This window comes from Sceloporus undulatus, chromosome 1 (genome assembly GCF_019175285.1).
Source record: "Sceloporus undulatus isolate JIND9_A2432 ecotype Alabama chromosome 1, SceUnd_v1.1, whole genome shotgun sequence".
Taxonomy (NCBI): domain Eukaryota; kingdom Metazoa; phylum Chordata; class Lepidosauria; order Squamata; family Phrynosomatidae; genus Sceloporus; species Sceloporus undulatus.
Genome location: NC_056522.1, coordinates 38,568,929 through 38,578,998, shown reverse-complemented (window position 1 = coordinate 38,578,998; position 10,070 = coordinate 38,568,929). Strand labels below are relative to the sequence as shown.

Sequence of the window (10,070 nt, the reverse complement as noted above, 5' to 3'; positions counted from 1 at the left end):
TCCAGGCCAGGCCTCTCTCCCCCTCAAGATGGTGGTTGGAGGAGGGCTCTTTGTCTTCCAGGCCTGGCCTCTCTCCCCCTCAAGATGGTGGTTGGAGGAGTGACCCCTGATCATGCGATTTGGATGATTTGGACTATTTAAAGCCAATTTAATGATGGGAGGAGGATGCTATGCCTCCCAAGTGATAATCTCCATAGGTACACCAGTATATATACCAAACCCTCCCCACATAGGTTCTTCTTCCCTCCTGGAGCATTAGCAGTCTTGGTAAAGTTTGACCTTCCCCTTTTCCTGCCACTGGTAGCAGAGGTGGATAATACTGACTGACAGAGGGTTGCTGATTGACAGAAGGGCAGTTGCAAGATAGCCTCAGATGAGGGGCCAAGATAGTCCTTGCCCCTGTGCTCAGAGTTGCAATGTGTGTGTTGGCACTTAACCTGATTCAATATCCAGCTCACTCACCTCCATGGGTCCTTTGTGTTATTCTACTTTATAATCTGTACTCTCACCTTTTCCTTTCACATGGAGGTCAATTTTAATTAAAATCAACCACAATTTATTGTTCAAAATTTTCCATCTAGGCCTCTTAATAGCTTTCTCTTTTGTGAAATGCCACATTGTATGGCCACTAGATTGCCAGCAAAGGGCACACATCTTTAGCATGTTCCCATAACCAGGGTGGATGGAAAAGTACCAACCATGCTCCAGGTAAGCTCACTGGACAACACCAATGAATTCAATATAGCTGGTCAGCCAATTAGCTAAAGGAGTCTTCTGCAGCATCCATCCTATTCTCCCCCACCCTTTAATGGCCACTGCTTCCATCCTTCCTCACTCGTTATCTTAAGGAGAGTGAAGTGTACATACCACCCATCTAAAATCTTCTTCCTTATCTATTTGGATAGACAGGTGTCTGGAAGATATTCATTCACCCCAAAGTACCAGGAATAGCACTAGTACCAACCTCCTTATTTCAGTCCCAAACTGACTGGGGACCCCCTGATGACCAATCACCTTTCTCTTAAGAGCCCAAACAGGTAAACCTGGTGCACAGTAGGAAACCAATAGTCTTCATTGGCTTGAATATCTTCATTGGATGACTCCAAGTTTCTGTGACTTCTGACATCTATCCTTAACTCGTTGCCCCTCCTCTTCCTCCTCCTTCACTTCCCTTGGACCTGGGTCCTCTTCCTCTAGCCTCAAGGAACTGCTTTCCTCACTGCTTGAAGGTGACTGTGGCCTATGCGTCTTTTTTTCCAACTGAGTGGAGCTGTGATTTGGGTAGACCATGATGTCTTACAGGGCCATGGTATAGGGCTCTATTATTTGAACTGTAGTCATTATTTCTAAATTTGGATATTCATATGCCTGTACTAGCATAAGCAAATTTAGCACTAATCAGTCTCCCCCCCCCCCCCACACACTGACACACACTTTTTCTCAATTTTGTTTTGGTAATAGAGTGGCTACGCTAACTACCACTATTTGGATTATCTTTCTTTCTAAATTTGCATTTAGATATGCATATAGTAGCATATGGAAATTAAATGAAAATCTGCACCTCCCCTCCCTTCTTTTACTGGACTTTGTTTTGGTGTTAGTGGAGGAGGCAAACCCCACAATGTAATGATATCAGAACCCCATATTACAGATCAAAGAAGGTGAAGGTGAATTTGATGTGGGACTACCATCCAGTGTTTTAGGCCAGAAAATGACCCCCCACACACACACACATCTTTTTATGGGCTATCATAGTTTCATTTTTTCAAGAAATTGCATTCCCCTGCTCTATTTTCTATGAAGCCCCAAGCTTCATTTTTATCTTGATTTTATAGTTAGAATGCTTTTGTAGCAAAGAAACATGCCCCTTTAAGCTTGATAAACAATATGCCCTCTCTCATTTTTAGACTTTGTCACACATTGTGGTTTGCTTTTAGCAACTTGAAAATATAAGATGGTCACACTGTTTCAATGGATTTGTAAAAGGGCATTTAACAGTATAATTACACCAAATATTTTTTTTGGGGGGGGGAGAGAAGGAGTGAAAAGCCTGCAGGTGTATAAGCAGAAAGGTTTGAAGGGAGATAGTACAAGATTTTGACTTCAGTTTCTTTTTTATATGTGCTTAAACAATTTATAAAAATCATAAACAAAATATTAGAATGATACTTCCAGCTTTTAAAAAGTTGAACCTCAGTGATTCAATTGGTAGTGTATGACTAAAATGAAGTTTTTAAAGTAAGTCTTCTAAAAATTCAAGTTGACACTGTCTTTTTAATTAGAACAAGTATTGTGAAATGGTACTTTGTGAGGGGATTAATGATAAATATTTAATATGATCTGAAGTTCACCAAGCACTCTAGCAAGATCTGTACTACTGTGTGAAAACAAGCTAAATTAGGCTGCAGTCTTACAGACATACCTACCTGGCAGTAAATCCCATTGAATTCAATGAGGCTTAGGTCTGAGTAGATATGTAAAGAATTGCAGTTAGTGAGAACAATGTCTTGTTTTTTCTCTTTTCTTTTCTTTTCTTTTCTTTTCTTTGGGGGAGTGTTTAAATAGTGCCCTTAGTGACCAGGGCTTGGTCAGAAAATAGAAGCAGGAACCAGTGGTTTTTTCAGCTTGCAAATGCATTTTGACATCTACAGTCTTAAAAAAAAGTCTGGTTTCAACATTCCATGGCTGTAACAGCAACAGGCTTGAGGTTGAAGGTTTTTTAAGGAACAGCAAGTAAGATTCACCCCAGAGCACAGGGTTTATACCTAAGACATATACTATTCCCTTCCAAAGATATGCCCTGTGCTCTCTTGTTGCTTGCTTCTGGAAGCGAATGACACCATGGACTTTGCTCCCAGTGATGGTGTCAGCTGTGAAGATACATATGCAGCTTTCTGCATTGACACAGTTCTCAGCAAATAAACCCATCCCTTCAAGTGCTTGCACATCTAACAACAACCTGTCTCAAACACAACATGTAATATTCATCTTCTCTTTCACCCATTTTAAATTATAACCAGAACCCATTAATTCGATGCATGGTCAAAAGAGCAGGTCACACATCGAATATACAGGTTCTGGTTATGATTTTATTTTCAAACTTAACTCTGTGCATGGCTTCTTAATTTTCTTGTTATTGAAACTCCACTCCCAGACATACACTACCACTACCTCCATTTTGTCCATTAATGTTGGCTACCAGACTAGAGACTTGACTTGAGACCTGACTTGAAAGTATTTTGAAAGGATATGAGACGTGACTTGAGGCTTCAACTAAGGGCCTTGAATACATCACTGCTATTTTTGAACATGAGCAGCCAAGTTACCTCATGCAGTCACTATCAATGTCCCTTTTTATGAAAAGCTTTGGCATGGAGTTGAGTAATATCACTTTTAGCCTTTAGTATTTGAAATGATCTTAATTTATTATGTGAGGATTGCAGTTAGCAGGTCTTACATTTATAGAACTCAACATCATTCTCACTGTTGTGAGAGGAAGTTAACAAAAATATTGTTTGAGAGAGAGAGAGAAACTTAATTCTATAGCCATTTCAATACAAAAGATTTTAAATCAAAATCTGATACAGTAAGACTTATTATTACACCACTGAAAAATGTGTCTTACCTCTGCCAAATTGAAGCTTCATTCTGGCTGTCCCTGGTGTTATTGTATGGCCTTTCTTCCCAAAACCATCATCCAGGTACAGTCTGGATCTAATGTGGGTCAGTGGCCATTTTTCAAAGTCGGAAAGCTACTGACTTAAATAATAAATAAATTAAAACTTTTATTTATATCCCGCTCTTCTGTAGCAAGACAATTGGAGCGGTTCACACTAAAACGTCCACAAACAATATAATACATAAAATTGCAATACCCCCTTGAAAAAGAATTAAATATAATACAATTAAAAGAGTTTTAAAATCAATTTATAATACAGTGGTGCCTCGGGTTACGAAAGTAATTCGTTCCGCGGCCGCTTTCGTAACCCGAAAAGCCTTCGTAAGCCGAATTGCCATAGGCGCTAATGGGGAAAAGCCGCGATTCCGTGCGAAAAAGCCGAAAAAAGCACCAAAAGTTTTTTCGTAACCCGAAAAAACATTCGTAACCCGGAACAATAATTCCCTATGGGATTTTTTCGTATCCCGAAAATTTCGTAACCTGGGTATTTCGTATCCCGAGGTACCACTGTAAGGATAACATAGGCAGGGTGGTAGTAAATACATGATGTGAAGGGGTAATCAATCTGTGGCCAGGGAATTTATTCAGGAAAGGCCTCCCGGAAGAGATCCATCTTGACAGCTTTTTTGAAGCTGTCTAAGTAGGTAATTTGATGGATCTCATCCAACAGGCCTTTCCATAGCCTGGGAGCAGTGGCAGAAAAGGTCCTCTGGGAGGCTGCAGTTAATCTGGTCTTTAAAGGCTGCAATGAATTGCTCCCAGAGGACCAGAGTGTGTGGGGTGGATTGTACGGAAGTAGACAATCCCTTAAATAGGTTGGACTCAAGCTATGCAGGGCTTTAAAGGTAATAACCAACACCTTGTACTGCGCCCAGAAACTAATAGGCAGCCAGTGAAGTGACTTAGAATTGGTGTTATCTGGTCATTCCTAGAATTTCTGGTAACTAACCTGGTTGCCATATTTTGTACTAATTGGAGTTTCCGGACTAGGTACAAGGGTAGCCCCATGTAGAGCGCATTACAGAAATCGAGTCGTGAGGTTACCAGTGCATGTACTACAGTTTCTAGGTACCTTACCTCTAGGAAAGGGCACAGCTGGTGTATCAGCCAAAGCTGATAACAGGAGCTCCTGACCGTGCATTCACCTGGTTTGTCATATGAAGTGAAGGATCTAATAGCACCCCCAAAGTGTGAACACAGTCCTTTGAGGAGAGCGCGACCCCATCTAGGACAGGAGGTTGCAACCCAATACCTGGTTTGGAGGCCCTTACTGCAAGTACCTCCGTTTTGTCTGGATTCAACTTGAGCTTGTTTTTCCTCATCCAGTCTATTACAAGACACCGACTGAGAGGAGAGATGCCATCTGTTGTCAAAGCTGTTGACCGAGGCATGGAGAAGTATATTTGGGTGTCATCAGCGTACTGATAACACCCCGCCCCATGTATATGTATGATTTCTCCCAGCAGCTTCATATATATGTTAAATAGCATCGGGAACAGAATGGCACCTTGAGGCACACCACATTTAATCTCCATTTTGGAGGAGTGGCTGTCCCTGAGCATCACCCTCTGGAATTGACCCGAAAGGAAGGAACATAACCACTTCAATGGAGTGTCCACGCCTCTTAACTCTCTCAGGCGTTCCAAGAGGATGCCATGATCTATCGTGTCAAAAGCCGCTGAGAGGTCTAGAAGCACCAACAGGGTCATGCTTCCTCTGTCAATGCCTAGACAGAGGTCATCAGCCAGAGAAACCATGCCAGTCTCCACCCCATATCTGGTCCTGAAATGGATCTAGATAATTGGTTTCATCCAAGATGGCTTGGAGTTGAAAGGCGACAGCCCTCTCGATCACCTCTCGATCAAGAATGGCAGATGAGATACAGGTCTATATTTTTTCATGTCTGGGGGTCTAGGAAAAGTTTTTTCAGGAGTGGTCTAACAAGTGCCTCCTTTAAACCAGTTGGAACACAACCTTCCCTAAGGGATACATTGATGACACTTCTAAGAAATGCCATCAAGGCGTCACCCCCCTGGACAGCCAGCCATAATGGGCAGGGATCAAGGGGGCGTGTCATCTTCTTCACCTTTCCAAGGATCTTGTTCATGTCATCGCTACTCAGAAGTGCAAATCAATCCAGTTTAATCTCAATAACGGGTTTACTGAACACCTCATCAGTCGATTCTGCCATAATTTCGGCATCCAGGTCGGCTCTTATCTGAGAGATTTTATCTGCGAAGTAGTAGTTAAAGTCATCACAGCAGGCTGACGTTGGGTTAAGTAAAGCGTTCTGCACAGATGGAACCTGTGTCAGTTCCCCTACCACCCTAAACAGCTCTGCTGGATGTGGCTCCGTAGACGTGATACCTGCAGAGGAGAAAGATATCTGCATTGCCTGTATCGCCTCTCTATAGGAACGAAGAAATTTCCTATGACAGGTTCTGTCAGATAAGAGTTGAGTGTCACGCCAGACTTCAAAAAATGACTGCTGAAGTGATCCAATGACCTGCATTGGAGCTGGGCTATACCTGGATGGTGGTTTTAGGGAGAAAACCCATGTGATAACACCAGGGTACAGCAGTAAGATGTGTTTCTCCGCCGTTTGATAATCCCCTTAAACAGTCATTCTCCTAGGTCAGAAGTGGGGAAAGACCATTCTCCTAGGTCAAAAGTGGGGAAAGTGCAGTGCATGGGACACATGGGCTATATGAGGCCCACAGAACCCAAAGTTGGAGCCCATGCAGCCCCCCAAAGTCCCAGAATCTGCTCCAATTTTTTCCAGGTGATTTTTTTTTACCCCAGGACTTAAAACCTCTGCAAAATGCCAGCTCTCATACATATCCTACAAATGGAAGCCTCCCCCCTCGGCCAAAAGTTGACCAAAAATGAAAACAGACTGGACATCACTTCCGGTTATGTCAGGTTCCCTCTGGTGCACTGTGATCTTTTTTCTGAATGCTTACTCCATTGGTTATCTTCTCCCTTACAGAATATGAATCTCATAAGTGAGGCTTCTGATTTCAAGGAGATCATAACCATGTAATTCTCCTTTCTGGAGAATACAGTAAAGGTATGGCTGAAGAGGGCAGGACTGGATAGTGTGACCCTGGGTGCTGTTCTTCATCTCCTGAAAATAACACCAAAATAGGGCTATAGCAGATGTTGCATCCTTGAAATTTTTCAAGTATGAATAGGTCTCATGAGCTCTCTGGTGCTTTGTAGGGCTGTTTTCCCCTTCTCTTTTGCATTTTTCTCAAATAACTATGCATACTCTGACTTTTAACTGAAGGATCTGATTCTGAATTGTATGTCTTACACTGTGAAATAAAGTAATAAAAAAAGACCTATATCTGATTATTTTGCTGCAGCTTAAACTTGTCATTTTTTCTATTTTTTAAGAGCAACTAAACTGAGCTTCTAATATTTTCTTGATTAACCAAATATGAGTTTAGGTTCAAATTAAATTAACAAACCTCTGGCTCGATGTGATTAGATTTTTATTTTATTTTATTTTGGGAACATGGTTGCTGTAACTGAACAGTGATGGATAACTGGTTATTACTATATATAGTTGTTCAGGTAATATTACATAATGTGCAAATCTTTCCCATGAGATCTGAAATGTATCGATTTTCTTCATTTCAGTGTTTATACTCTGTCATTCCTATTTTTATGTTTCTTGTGGACAAATATAATGGCACCTTTGAAACTATACTTGCTTCCCCTCTTTTCCACAGTTTTTGAGTAAATAATATAGGTTAGGCAGTGAGAAAATAGATACATACTTGGCAGAGAGAAGGGTAGTTTGGATGCTTTTGATAAGCTTGTTTTCTTCACATTCACTTGTGACAGAAAATCCACGTAGCATATTCATTTTTATAAGCCTAACCCAAGCCCTGCATTTCTGTAGCAAAGTGTCAATTTTGATGTCCTCTTTCTGTCTTTCTTTAAATGTACAGCCTTCCTAATCTTGTGGGGCTGATCCAGACAATTTTCAGTTTTAAAAAATAATGCCCACTGAAGAATACTCAAAATATTTCATTTTTATGACTTAACCAGAAGATCAGACGTGCATTTATCAACATAACCAGAACATCAGAAGAAGTACATATTCATCATGAATGAAAATGAAATATCCTCATTTTGAATACACATAGAAGTTTTGACCCTGAACAAAGGTGGGAAGGTATCTGGATCAAGCTGGAAATTTTATAGAGGCATATCTTTTTCAAGATGCCTGTGGTAGGGATGGCTTGTGTCTATGAATTCATCCTTGGCAAACAGATTTAATTTCACAGCCCATAGATCTTAGATTTCTAAAATAATTTGTGGAGATTGTAATTTATTGAAATAGCAAGGTGCTGTCTTGAACATCCAAAGATCAGATTCTCAGACAACCCAGTAATACACAGAATTGTGAAGGAGCCATTGTATTATTATTATTTTTAAAAAACCTGGTTGTTATCCCACAGGAATACAATTTACCTTGCTGAGCTGATGAAAATCCATATGAGATTTTAGTTTCAAATAGCCAATTAAAATTGAAGTTGTCAGAGTTATCTCAAAAAGAGCAAGGTGGAATAGTGACAGCAAATTAAAGAGGCTCCTATTTAGGTTAGTAAGAAGTACGGTGACCAAGTAGATATGGTAGTTTTCTACATTGTTGAACTGAGAGTCTGGTGGCTCATTGAATACATTTTCTGCCTTCTATCATTATTTAAAAGGGATAGTTTCCATAAAACTGGGCAAATCAAAGACAGCTGGATTTGATTTCTCATCTATGAACCTTAATTCTGAGAATCTGAAAAGTGGCAGCACTTTTCTGAGCTCAGAAGACCGTATATGGATCCAAATGAGGAATGCGAGTTGAAAGGACTGCTATCTTGGATAAGAAGGAAACAAAGAGATTATTATAAGCAACCAAAAGCCATGGTAGCATCATCACCTTGCAGTGCCTACACAACCTACAACATAACCACCTCAGCAGGTATTTTTCTAAGTGCTGCAGATTGCCACCTGCCAATCTCCTGGAAGTCTCACTGCTAGCCCATGTGGCTTTATTTTCCCCCTCAGCTGTGCCCTAATATTGCTAACGCTTATGGCACCAGAGAGCTCATGAGCTGTGTCACTCCTTTCAACTGCATCCTAGAATCCTTGTTCCAAATAGCATAACAGGCCTCTGGTTTTCTGTGTGTGTACGTACACACACACACACATCCCCAAATGTTGCAAATAAAAAGCCCTTCAAATTGAAGTATTGTTCCCAGACAGCAGCTGGGGCTGGGTCAAGATAGTTACCCAGACTCTAAAGCTGAATCTCTCTCTCTCTCTCTCTCTCTCTCACACACACACACACACAAAATTTCTTCTCTTGCAACAACACCTTCCCAGAGATTTCTCTCCCCACTTGAAGATCCAGAGAAGTAGAACAATTCCTGGAGACTCCACCTGATGTTCAGAGACTTGGCAGCATGAGGGAGTTTCAAGGAGAAGGAAAAAAAGAGAAAGCAAACCCATTCTATATATTACCATGTCCTACAGCAAGACGTGGGTTTAAACACACAAAGGGGGCATTAGAAACAAGGCAGTTTGACATCAGTTTAACTGCCATGGCTCCATCTTACAGAATCCTAGGATTTGTAGTTTTGTGAGGCACCAGCACACTTTGGCAGAGAAGGTGAAAGACCTTGTAAAACTACAAATTCCAGGATTCCATAGGCAGTGTCAAACTGCATTATTTCTACAGTGTAGATGGACCCAGAAGTTCATGCTAAAATAAAAAGCAGTTAATCTTAAAGGTGCTGCCACATTTCTTTCTTTTTTTCGCCTTTCCTCCCTTTTGTTCTTTGAGAAGAAGTTTGCATGTGTAATATTGGATTCCACTATTGTCTTCACCTATCAAACATTAATCTCTAGTTTTTCCACATTGGCCAAAATGCACTGCTTCTACGAACAAAAATATCCCAAACTTTTCAAGGTTCAAGGACCCAAGTTTTGTCTTGTCCAACATGTCTTGAAGTTGCAGCTGGAACATGGAATCAAGAAATTGTTTAAGAATAGCAAAGCTCAATAAATAATTTGTAGGAGACAATTTATTTAAATAATTTAGCCTTCCTTTCTGAATAATGGAAGTGATCATTACAGGACATCTTATTCTTTCTTCTTTCCTGGTTTGAGGAAAACACCAAAAGTTAGTGAATGTGACCTTTAATATAACAGTGGAGACATGTAACAAATAAACATTTTTAAGTCTTAATATTAACAGCTCTGTAGACTGCAAATGAAAGGTTTACTACTTAATAATTAGGCTTCACAGTGAATAAACCCTAACAGTCCATATATTGTGTGTGTGTGTGTGTGTGTGTGTGTGTGTGTGTGTGTGTGTGTGTGT

General features: G+C 40.6%; 1 protein-coding gene across 1 annotated transcript in view; it reads left to right on the top strand.

The window, feature by feature from the left end:
- Positions 1 to 10,070, top strand: part of USH2A (usherin) — a 665,459-nt gene that overhangs the window by 97,282 nt on the left and 558,107 nt on the right.